The following is a 15,547-nucleotide window of genomic DNA, read 5'->3' as shown; positions in this document are numbered from 1 at the left end:
CACGTATCCAGTTCAACACTGGGATACCCAGCTACTTATCCAGAAGCCTGTTGATGAAAATTTAGAAAAATGCTGAAAAATTCTTATAATTGGACTATTGCGTAATGTATACCATCTGGGCCAAGTGCTTTCTTTAAAGGAAGACTGTTGAAGATATGCTGTATTTCTTCTCAAGAGAATTTTTGTTAATTCTTTTTTTAATTAATCAATTCTTGTTAATTTATGTATCTAACACCATTTCATGTTTACAGCAGTTACTGTTATATTGTTTGTGTCTTGCGGAGGACAGGTAGCTGGAAAGGGTGAATTCAAGATATTATGAGCTTTTCTGCCATGTCATTTACTGTATTATTTGTTAGCGTGGATTCTTGAAGATGGAATCTTGTAAGTAGTTGGACCTTGTTGGTAGCAATCTTGTGCGAAATACCATACGTGTCTGTATTTTTAACGAAGAAATCTCATCAGATTTGTATCTAATGATCATTCTTTTGCATATTGTGCCTTACTTTCTGAATGATTCTAAAATAGTAGTTTACATATTTAGTGGTCTCCCCGTTTTCAATCTATGGCGTAGTGCTCTGTACCTATTTTGCTGCACGTGGAGATCTTTGGTCCACCAATTAATACTTTATAATTTCCTTACTTTAGTATTACCCCATAAGTATTGCATAATGTACTGAACCGTTGCTATGTAATGTATTTAACAATTGCGTTGTAAATTCGCCTAGGACTTCACTCGTTATGTTTTCTTAGATCTGGCCTGATCGTGGAAAGATTTTGGCGAGTGTGATTGCTGAAGATGTTAATTTTCCCACCTGGGAAATTTTAGCGTTTGACTACGGTTGCGGAAGCTGCAGGATTTATCGTAAATCTAATGTAATTGAGATCAGAGATATTCTTTTATTCATCCACTGCCCAGATTTAAAAAAGTTGATGGCATGCTATGTGGAGATGGTAAGATCTGGCCAGCCTCTGCTATTATGTGTGGCATACGATCGTGTTGCTCCCATGGTGTTCTGCAGCGTCAAGTTATTGGTAGCTATTTAATCCTGGAGCTGTTGACCTTCTGGATAAGTAGCTGGGTATCCCAGTGTTGAACTGGATACGTGCGGTAACTGTGTATCCAGTGTTGGACTGGACTGGAAGCTGTTGCTCTTTTGGATAGGTAATTGCATACAGGAACGGGTAACTGCGCATCCCTGTGCGCACTATAATCTCCTGTGTAGATTTTTAAAGCGGCTGAGAATATTGCATTACTTAGGAGTAAAGCAAGCCTTATGAGCATGATTTAAATAGATGATATCCAGGAATGAAAGCCCCACCAATTCCAGACTGGTTAGGACTACTGAATGCCAGTAATTCGATTTTGTTTGGTTTCAAACAGTGGCGAATGAACTGGCTGTATTTTTGGCTTTCATAGTTTTCCTCGTGTCTAAAGTAATTCTTTGCCAGTTTACATCGAAATTAAATGTACAAAATTCCTGCTTTCAATGAAATAGCCTTCGTGACTTAGCCATATTCAAATAATCTAACTTCATTGGGCCTCTGTGAAGTAAGTATTTTGTGAAAGTGTTCCTATTAGTTCACTCTCAAAACGATCACATGTTTTTCAATCTACAAGAATCTCTAATGGAGGAAATGCTGTGTAATTCACGTCTGCTGCAATGATGTTTGTAATTGTATAACTGCTGTGTGGCATGGGGACACTCAGAATAAACGATTAGCGGAAAGTTCTCTCGTGTGGTTTGCAAAAAGGAAGAAACAGGTGAGCTATCCTATTTCTGCTTCTCGAATGCTTTTCATCAAAATCTGGGCGAAACTAGGTTTGTGCTACCAATAGTAAAATTCAAGTGTTCCATCTCACTTCTCTTTGTACATATCCAATTGAGATTGTTTGCATTATTCAGCCGTTCATTTTATGACGTAGTCAGCAATTATGACTTTTAAAATTATCTGTGTACTATGTCAAGTGCAAGATAAGAGAGTTACATTCTTATAAAATTATAACTTAATAAAGTCGCAGGGCAAACAATGTAGGCCTACTGAGCTGTCAACATTCTGCGAACATTAAACAACGACTCGGATCGTTTTTAAAATATTCGTTTCTTCATTGAGGCTATATTTCAGATATACAGTTCTGTAAATCACTAACGTTGTATTATTTGTGCTTTTAAAATTTGAATGTATATATGGTCATATTGGAGATTCTTTCAAGGGCTGTTGAAACCTAATAATTAAAAGACTTTTTGGAATTTCGTTTCGTTTTTGGAACTAATATCGACTTCAGTACGCACTACATGCTACAGAATGTTTCTTTCTGTCAAATGAATCTGAGTTGAAGACCTTGTAAGATTCCAGCGTTTAAGTTACAACTAAAAATGAGGAACCTTAAGAATTGGTAAGCGAATAATCGCTTAGTTCAGTAGATGGGGAGCAGAACTCAAGAAGGGTTAAGTACCCTTTATTATTCAAAATAAATTTAACAGTCGACTTCTTCTTGAGTTTGCAACAAAGCCTCCACTTGGGCTTGAACTCAGGAATACTAAGAAATAAAACTTAACTAAACTAAAAAGATATAGCCAAAGCTACCAAGATTCTGCTAGAGTTCGCCTTTAACGCTAAATAACGGCGAAACTATCAAGAGCCTAAAGTGCGGCCGATCGTAAAAATAACTTAGAGAGAGAGTATCCTAAAAGGCGAACGCGCGCTGCACAGAATCTCTGACACTCTAACGAAGTCAGTAGAACTTTAGCTTTAAATACGTGTTATTCATTCATTTGCATTTAACCGCGATTCTAAAAATACGTTCTGGCCGGAAATTGCAAGCTGAAACTAAGAAGCGACAGGAAAGGGGCTTAAACTAAACATTAACTGTTAAAAACTTAGGATAAACCTTACAACCACTAAGCAAGTTACCATGACTGGCATCAAATCCTGATCATACTTTTCCACACTTATAGCTGTGGGACATTGTCGGATGTGAAATCTGTAATGAAATAACTCATACGCTAATAAACACGTCAATAGAAAATACTCCAAGGAATAGCATAACATGTACTTGCCGCCCCTGCCAGTTCAATGAAATTGATCATACTATGTCGTGTCTTGTTTTATGCTGATAATGTTGTATGTGTTAAAAATATTCATTTGTGATTGTTTTGATTGCTTTTAGTGTAACTAACATAATGCAGACTGTAATGACCTTACGGATGAATAAGGCACCATAAGGAAAACGAAACAAACATTTATTAAAAATTAACGTTCAAAGAATAAAGGTAAAAAAAATGAACATTCAAAGAATAATGGTAACCTCGGAGCACTACCTCGCTCCTACAGCATAGTTAATCTACCACCTGCCTCCTTTGAGGCTAACATGCAACTGTCGTCTCTCTCACTTACTGGGCTCTGCCAGGCAGCTGATTGGCTCACCGCTGCCAGATACATGACACCCCCCGGTAAGATTGTGCTACGCCAAAGCGAAGCAGACTCTGAAAACTGAACCAACAAACACAAACTTAAATTGTGTACTCCACATACCAAATTAATTCAAAATATATGAACATGTATACATGACATAATAACGTACTTTAAAATAAGTGCAATAAACATTCATCTCACAACAGATGAACAGATGGCTTGATACAATACCGGAGTTCTGTAATAAAACAAATATGCAATACTATTTCAAAACACACTATTATAATGCAATATTAAATGGAAACCAGTAATTTGATTTTCAAAACAGATGGAAAGTAGCTCTCGTACAATTCCGGAACAAAAGAAAGTAACTAATGCAAAGTTTTAAAACATATTAGTTCATACTTAGTTCACACCTATTTCATTCACCCACTAGTCTTGAAAGACCATCTGCATTTTTTAATTGTGCACCAGGGCAATGAGAAATATGAATATTATAGCGCTGAAGTGCCATTGCCCACCTCTGTAATTTGGCTGAATGCGGTGCCGACTTATACAAATATAATAATGGATTATGGTCTGTGATCAGCTCGATATTCGATCCAAACACCCAACACTCGAACTTTTTTAATGACCACACAACGGCATAAGCCTCGCGTTCAATAGTTGACCAGTTCTGCTGAGTTTTCGAAAGTTTTTGACTGGCAAAGCTGATAGGATGCAAACTGCCTTTGCTGTCTCGTTGTGACAAGCAAGCACCAACACCATATGAACTGGCATCACACTGTATGGTGTAAGGTTTTTCTGGTTCTGGAGTGTACAGTTTTGGTGCTTCACACAGTCGACGTTTCAGTTCTTGAAATGCTGATTCCTCAATATCAGTCCATGGAATTATCTCAGGAATTTTCTTTTTTTAAGCTCCGTCAATGGGCGAGCTATTTCTGCATAATTCTTTATGTAATCACGATAATAGTTGAATAAGCCTAATGCACTCTTTAGAGCAGTCTTTGTTTTAGGACTTTTTATAAATTCAATGGCTTGTAATTTTTCAGGATCAGGTTGATGTCGTCCAGCTCCTATTATATGTCCTAAATACTTTATCTCCGAACGTGCAAAAACACATTTCTTCACGTTCACCGTAAACCTGAGATCACTTAATATAGTTAGCACAGCATCTAAATGTTTGAGATGCGAATTCCAATCTGGTGAAAAGATAGCAATATCATCAATATATGCTTTGCAAAAATCACTATGTTTTCTTAAGGCATCATTCATCACTCGCTGAAAAGTAGAAGCTGCATTTTTTAATCCAAAAGGCATCACTTTCCAACGATACTGGGAACGATGTGTCTTGAATGATGTTAAATCACGACTTTCTTCTTCTAAAGGTATTTCCCAGTAACCTTTCAAGACATCTAAACAGGTGATAACATTCGCGTGTCCAATTTTATTGATTAGATCAGTCACATTCTCCATTGGAAAATCAACAGGCTTGGTTACTTGATTCAACAACCTGAAATCAATACATAAACGCATACTTCCGTCTTTCTTGGCAACACATACGACTGAGTATGCTATTTCAGCTTCACTTGGCTCAATAAGACCCAAGCTCTCTAATTCCTCGATCTGTTTACCTACTTCAGGTTTCAAAGATTCTGGGATCTTATAGATATATGGCTTTTTTCTTTCAGCTCCAGGTAACAACCGAATTCTATGTTCACCAACGCTGGCTATTTGGATCTCACCAGAAAATAACGCGATGTGCTTGAGTAAGAGCTCGTGTAATTCCTTTTGTTTGCTATCCTCTAAATGTCTAATATCCACCTCGATGTTCCTTCTAGTTACTGCACAATCTCCTTTATTTGGAGTGGTATGAATTTCCCCAAACTCAGAATCATCTTCAAATAACACTCCCACAGTTTGTGCTCGAACATAAAATTTTCTTATTTTGTTCACATGAACATGCCTCACACTCCCATCGGGTAATTTAACTTTGTAAGAATGAGGATTTACTCTTTCAACAATTTCACCTGGACCTGTCCACCTAGCATATAGCTTGTTGCTAGAGTCTGGTATAATATACTAGATCACCATTTTTAAATTCTTTCAAACTTTTGCGACGGTTAAAATAATATGCATAAGCTTCTTGTTTTTCCGAGGCAGATAAAGAAGCGAGCTCAGATGCTTTCTCTAAATTTATCTTTAATTCTTGTAGATAATCAACTGCTGAATTTCTCAGATTAAGAGGTAATGGTATTTCACCGGACCATGATGATTTTAACACAGCTAAGGGACCTCTAGCTTCACGACCGTACATAAGCATAAATGAAGATACACCGGTAGTGCAATTTGGAACTTCACGATACGCAAAAAATAAATAAGGTATGTGCTTGTCCCAATTAACAGGATCTGTGCGAATTACATGATGTAACATTTGTTTAAATACCCGATTCCATTTTTCCACTGAGCCGTTTGATGCTGGGTAACCAGGTGTCGAAAAACGAGGATGAGTTCCTAACCTTTTTTCGAATTCTTGAGTTAATTGTGAGGTAAAATTAGTGCCTTGATCACTACAAATTATTTCTGGAATGCCAGTTCTCATAAAAATATCTAAAAGAGCCTCACAAGTAGCTTTAGCAGAAAGACTTTTTAAAGGTATGACTTCTGGCCATTTTGAATGATTATCTATCAAACACAAACAATATTTATGTTTCCTTCCTGAAGGAGGTGAAATTTCACCAATAATATCTATGTTTACTGTATGAAAGGAATATGGCGCGCGAACAATAGGAGTAATCGGAATTTTATCCGATTGTCTTTCCGGACTTTTTAATTGACATCTTTCGCATGTTCTACAATAATTTTCTACATGTTTGGATATGTTCGGCCAATAAAATGAAAGCTTAATTCTTTCTTTAGTTTTCCTCATACCTAAATGATTTCCGAATATGGAATCATGAGCTAATTGAAGGACTTTATTTCGATAATTCTCGGGCAAAACTAACTGTTGTATGTTTTCCCCACAAATTTTTTCTTTATGAAATAATAATTCGTCCTGTAAAAAGAAATTATTCTTCCCTACTTCTGCGTCCTTAAAAGAATTTATTAACGTTTGGCAGTTTCTCTGATCGACCTTAAATTTATTCGATTCCCAATAACTGTTTAGTCTTTCATCATTCTGATTCGCAACTGAACTATAAAAAAGATTTACATTTGGCAGTTCAACGGCGCCAACCTCACGTTGTTTTTGTTCATGAGTTTCCGGTTTCGTTTCAGGGAAGACTGTTGATTCATTCTCGTCTTCAAATATGCGATCCCATACATCTGGGGTAATTAAACATTGAACATTTAGCTTATCTGTCAACGCGAAAAGAGCTTCTACGCTCGAATATAATTTTTTGTAATAAATGGGAATAGTTGCTAACGTTGCCTCTATGACGTCGCCAAATGCGGAACTTAAAATGATTTTACCCTTACTTTCTATTTTTAAATCAGGAATTAATGTAGTGTTCAAAATTGGTATTTCCGTACCTGAATCTTTTATAGCTTCTACTTGCTTCCCTGCAATGTAAATAGTAATCTTTTCCAAGGAATAAAAATTAAGTTTTCCGTCGGAACACTCGCGTTTTTGTAAATGTTTAGAATTTACATTTGTAACAACCGCATTGTCCTTCGGTTTAGTTGAAGTGTTAACTTTCGGTTTGACCGGGATATTATCGTTCTGTTTATTGGACCTCTCAAATTTATTTCGCCTGTTCGGGCAATCCTTAGCCAAATGTAAACTGCTACTACACACATAACATTCTCGCGGTTTAAACGAATGTTTCTTTTCATTTACCACTAAACCTTTTCTTAGCGCTGGTGGAATATATTTAGAGTTTTTGTTGCATGAATCACGAAAATTAGCGCGTTTTTCACCTCTTATGTCATCAAAAGATTTACCTTTTGCGATGAAGTAAGTGTCTCATTCCTTCGCTAGTTCTTCTGGACGTAGCCAACTTTCACTTTGTCGAACTGCAACATGGCACGCTAAATCACTATCCAATGTTTGAAAACGTTTATCAGAAATTAATTAAAGACTCAAAATCATTGACGTTTCTACTTTTACAATAATGAATCCAACATGATCTTAAACGAGAGGCGAACTGCAAATGAGTTTCCCCCGTCAACCTTTGAGCTTGGCGAAAATTTTCTAAACATATAATTGGTGATGGTTCATATTCCTTAAGAATTAAAGATTTAATTTTTTCATAATCTTTCAAATCCTCATCTTTAATATATATAATATTAGAAGATTTATCACCTATCAGTTTAAGTAAAATTTCAGACTTAAACTCATTTGGTACGTTCTTTTGCTTAAAAGCCCTTTCTATGGAATCAAAAAATAAGTTCCATGCTTCACCCTTTTTAGGTACAGAAATCGATAATGCCTGTACAGCTTTCAAAAGCTTATCTAATGAAAGTGTATTTTCTACGTTATTACTAGATTCGTTGCTACTTTCGATTTGCATTAAACGCAATTTCTTCTGACTTTTTTCCTTTCTTCAACCGTAGTATTAAGAAATTCAATAACAAAATCTTTATCTTTCAAATATTCTTTAGAACTTAAAAGCTTATCTTTTAATTCTACAACTTTTATACTAGAATCGGCTTCTTCGCCTAGTTCCTTCAACACCGAAATCAAATCACTTTTAACTACTCCTTTAAACATATTTAGAAGAAATTTTCCTTAAAGTTACAACAAAAATTTCTCACCTTTTCTCAAAATCCAGTCGGCTTCGTTCGCTCTGGTTCTCGTAAGAGAGCGTGATGTGATGACCTTACGGATGAATAAGGCACCATAAGGAAAACGAAACAAACATTTATTAAAAATTAACGTTCAAAGAATAAAGGTAAAAAAAAATTAACATTCAAAGAATAATGGTAACCTCGGAGCACTACCTCGCTCCTACAGCACAGTTAATCTACCACCTGCCTCCTCTGAGGCTAACATGCAACTGTCGTCTCTCTCACTTACTGGGCTCTGCCAGGCAGCTGATTTGGCTCACCGCTGCCAGATACATGACACAGACTTTACAAAGATTTCATGAATTTCGATTATTCGATCTTAAAGAAACAGTACAGTATCTTAGAATAGTATTTTTCACTCTTTCTAGGACAATTAAATTCTTGCTATCATTACTACTATGTATTCAGAATCTGTAGTATAAATCCCTTTTCACAGGAAATCATCAAATAGAGAAATGTACATGTATCTTTATCAAAACTGTCCTCATAACTCTTTTATGTGGATATTCTACAGATATTGCAGACATTTTTTTTGCTTTCTTCTGTCAGTGTCATACGAGTAAAATGGATGGGTTTCTCGCACGAAAATTAAATTATGCGCTGAAAATAAAAGTAATTTTGCCATAAGCAGATATTGAAGTACGAAGCTAGTATGTACAATATGATAATATATTTATATGTTAAAGCGATGACGATGAAACTCCTTTCGTTAGGAGAACTTCATAAAGCATCTCATACAGCTTCTATTGCGCTTAAAAAAAAGCTTAATAAATCCTCATCAGATTGTTGTATCAGGACATATTAGCGAAATAGTGTATATATATCCTTGTATTTCACTATTATAAATATTAAAACCTTAACCTTATTATATTAGGTATTTACTAAGTACAGAGAAACGACTTGTATAAATACGAATTCGGCGTTACATCTTAGCTAATTCATTTTACGACATTTTCAGGCAGTACAAAATAAAGTAATTAATTAATTTATTATTTGGGCAAACAATGCATCATTTATATTTAGATGATTTCAGTATTAAAGTAATACCTGATGCGCATGACTTTTTATTTTTGATATGTTATATTTTTTATGTGATGAATGGGATTCCTTATAAGAATTACAGAGGGAAAATATCTCAATTAAAAGCCTGAAAAAGAAGTTTTAATACCTAATTTTTTGCCGATGGTTGCCATGCATATCTGGTAGACCTGAATTCATTTAAGACGTGAATTGATTCATTATGGTAGTGCAACGTATGCGTGATGAAAGAAGACGAGTGTGGCTAATGATGTCTCCAAAGCCAAATGTTTGTGAGCCAATAATAGTTGCGTTTTTCGTTGACCGTATATGATGCAATATATTTTTTTATTTCTTAATTATATATGAAACATTTATTTTGCGTTATTTATTTTTTTCATTTTATCCCTCCTTTAGTTATTTTTTTAAAACAAGAATAAGAACATGTTTCATAAAATTTAAAGAAAATATTCATAAAAGGAGTCGACTTCTAAAGAGCTGCAGTGTAGATCTTCCATCTGAGAAAGTTATTATTATATACAATCCTTTCTTAAAACTTTGTTTACCTGGTTTTTAAATAAAATATATTTTGTCCTACAGTGTAGATTAGGTTTCCAAATAGATACGTGTCTGAATGAATAGGATATAAAATTGTCCAAGGAACAGACAATTTTAACTCGTACTTTCATTCGGCTTGCTATCGTATGTTGTTTGTTGCTGTTTTCATGTTGTTTCGTTGCCGAAGTTACTTTATTTTTACTGTAATACCCAGAAAGTAACGAATGTGTACGATTACGTACTGCAGTTTCTCGAACTTTCTCGATGAATTATTGACGAAATTGGCTGTAAAAATTAGAAACCGATACAATAAATGTACATGTTACTGATGTATTCTAATCGCCCCTTATTAGGGAACCTCTTTCACTAGCTTTCTTCCTAGCTTCAGATAGAGATCCAAATTTAGGCTTTGCATATAACAGAACAAAATATATTAGGAAAGGTGGAGGGGAAAAATATGCGTGTCGTGGACTTAGTTAGCTGATTAATATTCATGTTTGCAGAGGTTTAAGTGTTACCACACTTATTTAAATTCGTTATATTATTTATATATGAGAAATAAATTGATAAAATTCTCCCGATGATAGATTTGTTTCAGATATCTTGACCAGTAAAATTTGTTACTGCTTTGAATTATAAAGTGTTTTGGATAACTGCTGTTCTGTTCTGGCATATCTATTCACAAAGTTAATACAAAGTATTATCGCATAAAAATACTAACTCAGTATTTAAAAATACGTGAAAATATCAAAATAATTCATTTATGCATTCTTTGATGTTCTGAAAGTTTGTAAATGAATTTAAAACAGAATCCTATGTTTTAAACCTTTATTTTAGAAAACAGGTAAAATGTTATTTTCAGCGTTAGCAGTGACCTCACCATCTTGGTTAGTATGATTAAGAAAGGCGAAGCCAAAAATTTTTGTGATGGGGATACTTCCAGCTAATCAATGTTTGCATTTACCTCAAATAATAGTTTCTATAACGAGAGTAATCGAAAGCAATCTGAGAGAAGTAATTGGAGAATAAAAAAAATTTTATCTCCCTCGGTGTGTTGGGCGAGTTAACATCAAAATTAACAGATCAAAAACATTATTCGAGACAGATCGCTAGAGATTGAAAACAAGAAATGAACGTTGGACAGAAGACAGATACGTTGGTTCGTCATTTTAATTAAAAATTTTCAGTTCATTCAACAATCGGAGTCTTACTAGAACACCATAATTGATTTTATATTTCGTTTCTTAAAAACAAGAACACTCTTTTAAACAAAACTACAGTTTTTAGAAGCATTCAGCATTTACTATGGCATGAAGGAAATTGATTACATTACTATATGGAGTAATTATTCTGTAAGGAAACAATAATTGTTTATGATTTCCAAACGGTGAGTTTCCTATAAATTATACATAGTGATAAAATTAGCTAACATTTGTATAATCGTTTGCATGTCTCAAGGTCCGCAGTTACAATCCTATTAAGTTTCGGTTTAGCTGATTGTGGCAGAGCACTCTAAGCTATCTGCCTAAGGAGAGGTATGCCTTCGTTGAGAACCATCTAAAGGAAACTAGCTTGTATATATGTTACACATGGGAAAACCACGAAAACGTCCATCATGTCGAAAGCCCGTTCGCCTGGAGTTGAACCCAAGTTGGAACTTCCCATAAGCGAAACTCTTTCCTATCCACATAGGATTAATCAGTTGTGAATTACTCTTACATAACTTTATTTTAAAACGTACATCAACCTGAAATTTAAATAATTATAAAAATGTCTGTATGTTGCTTTTAAGCCTGGAAGATACTCAAAGGAAGTTTGCATTTTCTAACTTTAAGAAAGATGCGAAATTTTTTGTTAGCTGATTGATTGACAGTTAGAATTTAAATTGATACATTATAATTTACGGTTCCATGCAAAACTGTAACTGAAGATATTTAACTTAACTTAAGAATGAACAAATGATAGAATTTTTTATCTATTAATATTCTGTGACAATGCGACACAAGATATGTTGGAAATTCTAGCCAAAATTTATCTTACGCTTACGTTATAATACAGAAAGGAAGAAATAACAGTAAATTAGGCAAAAGTTTATTATTTTACGAAATTAATACACGACAACGAACAAAACAGATCAAGCGCTATACGTAGAGTCAAACACAATTCCAATTAAAACTTCCAATTGCAATCGAACATCCTGAACAATTTGCCATTAAAATTTCAAAAAAATAAAATATATTTAAAAGATTAAAAAACATGAAAATCACAAGATTAAAAAATTCTATATGCTTTTGGCATGCGGATTCAGTATAACATCAGGAAAACGTTGAGCTAATCAGTGACGATTAGCATAATATCTCTACAATTATTCTCTCAGAAGTTAGATGCTGTGCCTAAAATTACAATATACGTTAAGCCAAATGGTAACGGAAAATTGTTCTAGAACTATTTCATCACAGATTGAATGCAACTTGAAAATCTGCTCTTTTATAATGCAGAAAAGACTTAATTAAGTTAAAATGTGGCTGTACACTTATTTAAATTATTTTGCTATGACCCGCGTTCACAAATTAAGACCCCCCCCCACACACCCGAAAAAAAATACAAACACCAAAGGGTTCGAAGGAGTTTTTTTTTCAGGGTATTTTAGTTAAGAATAGAATAGTTAAATATTTTAAGGACTTAAATGCTCTTAATGTAGTTAAATACTTATAAATCTTAATGGATATAAAATAACGCTTTCAGAACAAATGTGTTTGTGTCGTATGAGTAAATCCAATATTAGCAATGTGCTAAATTTTTAAATTTTACGAAATTATATAGAACAGAAGCTTAGAGGAATTTAGAAGCTACTTACAAAAAATCTCATCTTTGGATGTTCTTCCCTAAATTTGGTTTTGAATTATGCTTCTTATGCAAATCAGACCTTCGGCTGAAATATGAATGGATGCCGTACGCGACTGCCGATGCAACTACATTACCCGCGACTTGAGAAGCATAGAAATCTACTTCCTTTCAAAACTTGCAAACAAACATTGGGAGTTTTTAGAAAAATCGGAAATACCTTAAAAGGAAAGGAAAGCTTGTGTGTATATACCTGCGGTGTTGAGTTCCCGCTAACGGTTCTTCCGTGGTTTGCGCCACACCTGTGTTGAAGACCTTTTTTGATAACACGAAACCTGTACATATGGTAAATGTTTAGTTGCCATCTTATGAAGCTTGTTAAAAGTATTCGATTAAAAATCTTCTTAAAAATTTTCCATTGAAATTTGCAGTTAACAATTTAAATAAACTTACGTTAATTTTTATTTTTCAATTATGAGATTCCATTTACTTTATTTTAGATATTTTAAAGCAAAGTGCAGTCTAAAAATTAAAGAATAGTAACATTTTAGAAATATTCCTTTTCTAATATTATATAATAATAATAATAGATAATTCTACCCAAATGGAATGCCTTAGTTATTGTATGAATTTGTATGAATAAATGCACGTTTGTTTATAAAGTACCAGTTAAGTCAATGACTTATTTGAAGAAAACAATTTGAAACGTCTGTGGTTCCTTCGATCTGAAATTTTGTTTCAGTCACTAAGTGCATTTCCATGTTAATCATTAATGGAAATGAATTATTAAATGTATAAAATATCTGAAGTTTATGGTATGATTTCAGTATATTTCATTATTTTAGATTCCAAAATGTCAAATGCTCTCAGCGTTAATTAACAATAAATCTTCAGTACTTTAAGTAAATTGCGAACTGAAATTTTATTATGTCTTCATTAAAATAAATATCTCGAATAGACAGAAATCACATTTGGAAAAGCGAAATAATAATAATTAATTCGACTTCCATTTCAAGAGGATATGAGATATCTCTTCTGTTCTGAGGTATACATTTTCCATTCTAGAATATTCGGAATATACAGAAATCTTCTATTTTATGAAGCAGCATGTATGGAGATATTTAAATTAATTTGTCTAATATCTTAGCAACTTTAAGAAGTGTTTTGGAGCTAGTTATATAACAAAAGGTAAAAGCTTTCATTTTCATTTGCATTTATTAGCATTTCTAAATTTCTGTCAGAAATGTTAAATCTAATATTACCTTCTGTAAATTATGCTGTCGTTTGTTAAAATCCTAAAACTTTTCAAAATATATAAAATAAACTCATTAAGCATTTTAAATTAGTTGAGTTGTTTGAACCTAGTATTTCCTGAAACAAGTTTGCTAAAGTTTGCGAAAGCTACATCTTCTGAGTACCTCTTCAGCGAATGCACATTTCTTATTGCATAATCATGTAACTGTTACTGAATTAACTGTTATGTAAAATTCTTATATATTTTTTGTTGTGTATAATTATTGCGTATTATTTTACTGTGTTTAATGAATTTGTATTGTGCTTATTTAAAATTAATGTATAATATTTAATATTGTTAAACTTTACGGTAAAGCTCTTTTATGTTTGCCAGAATATGTTATAGTTAACAGGGCGTGGGTGTATTTCCGTTTCTCACGAGTCGGCTTTTTTTTTTTTTTTTTTTTTGGAGATTAGGAATCAGACTGCCCAGCTGAATTTTCCTCTTTTCGCGGGGGTTGAAAACACGTGTTTTGCTCGTTCATAGGCGAAAAGTTCTAAGGGATGGCGATTTTTGACAGAGTTATAGGTTGGAAACATTCTTCTGTTGCGTGGGAAAGAAAGGGTCTGTCATCTTGTAGAAAGTTCTTAATTTCTGAGAATTTTAGAGACTATTTATTACCTTTTTTCTAGTTGGCTAGAGGGAGTCCAAGTTTCTTTAAAATTGGTTAAATTTTTAATTTTAGTGTTGTTTGAGCCAATAGTGAATTTGAGGCGTTTCTTGGTGAGTGTAAACCGAGTTTCCTTAAGCCGTTGCACGGGAGAAGAAGAGAGGATTTTGAGAGGTTTTGTGAGTTTTGGTCCAGTTTGATCGACCCTGAGAGGAGTGTTACCCGGCGACCCCTTGGAGGCGACCGCGGTTACGGTTAAAATTGATGATCTCCGAGGCACTGGTTGCGGTAACCGGTCGCAGCTCGTCGCCGGCTCCTTGCGATAAAATTTCCGCGTAATTGGCAAAAGACCTGGAGTTAGGTCCAGCGTCTGAATAATGTCTCTGACGTTTTCCGTGGTTGGAAGAGCTGTCTGAATTGCTCGAGCTGAAGTTCCAGTTTGCTTTGAAAAATATGGAAAAGGAGGGAAGTCGTCATCTCTTGTTTGTCAATTTCCATCCGTTATCTTCAGAGGGTCTTCGAGAAAAAAGGGAAGGCTGATTATTATTAATTTTTTGGAGTTAAATGCTGGTGGACCGAGTAGTGTGGTGTTATTAGAGGATTCCCATTATGCTATGAACACACATCAGTATCGGTTTCCGGACATTGTTGCTTGGCTGTTATGTTTTCGGCGTTTTGTGGCTGGATCCGTTCAGCTCCCTGAGTCCCTCAGATATGTGTACTTAGAATTCGTGAGTGATTTTATATTTTCATTGGTGCTTTTCTTTTTGTTAATTAATCTATATAAATTTGGAAATTTTTAATACTAAAGCCAGAGCTGTCGTGTTTAAGTAGATGAAATTGAATATTTATTGTTACTAAATTTCTAGCTGAGAAGGTAATTTTTTTATTAATGTTTAATTGTCAGAAGTTAATTGAACTAATTGGAGGAAGTGAATCTTTGTTTTAATGTTTAAGTGCTATGTTCATGTAATTTCATTTGACCGAGGATGAACATGCTGATGTGTCACAGTTGAAGA

General features: G+C 34.2%; 1 long non-coding RNA gene across 2 annotated transcripts in view; it reads right to left on the bottom strand.

The window, feature by feature from the left end:
• LOC146997670 (uncharacterized) overlaps window positions 1-12,827 on the bottom strand; it is a 50,245-nt gene extending 37,418 nt beyond the window's left edge. Inside the window, exon 1 of one of the 2 annotated variants that reach the window (XR_015040761.1) lies at window positions 12,638-12,827. This is a non-coding gene — a long non-coding RNA (uncharacterized LOC146997670). The remainder of the gene's footprint in view (window positions 1-12,637) is intronic. The other variant, XR_015040762.1, reaches the window with a different exon arrangement.
• Between the last annotated feature and the right edge of the window lie 2,720 nt (window positions 12,828-15,547).

This window comes from Stegodyphus dumicola, chromosome 4 (assembly GCF_044657685.1).
Source record: "Stegodyphus dumicola isolate Sdum_Otavi_A_Nest chromosome 4, ASM4465768v1".
NCBI classification, from domain to species: Eukaryota; Metazoa; Arthropoda; class Arachnida; order Araneae; family Eresidae; genus Stegodyphus; species Stegodyphus dumicola.
This window is presented reverse-complemented; position numbering and strand designations above follow the sequence as displayed.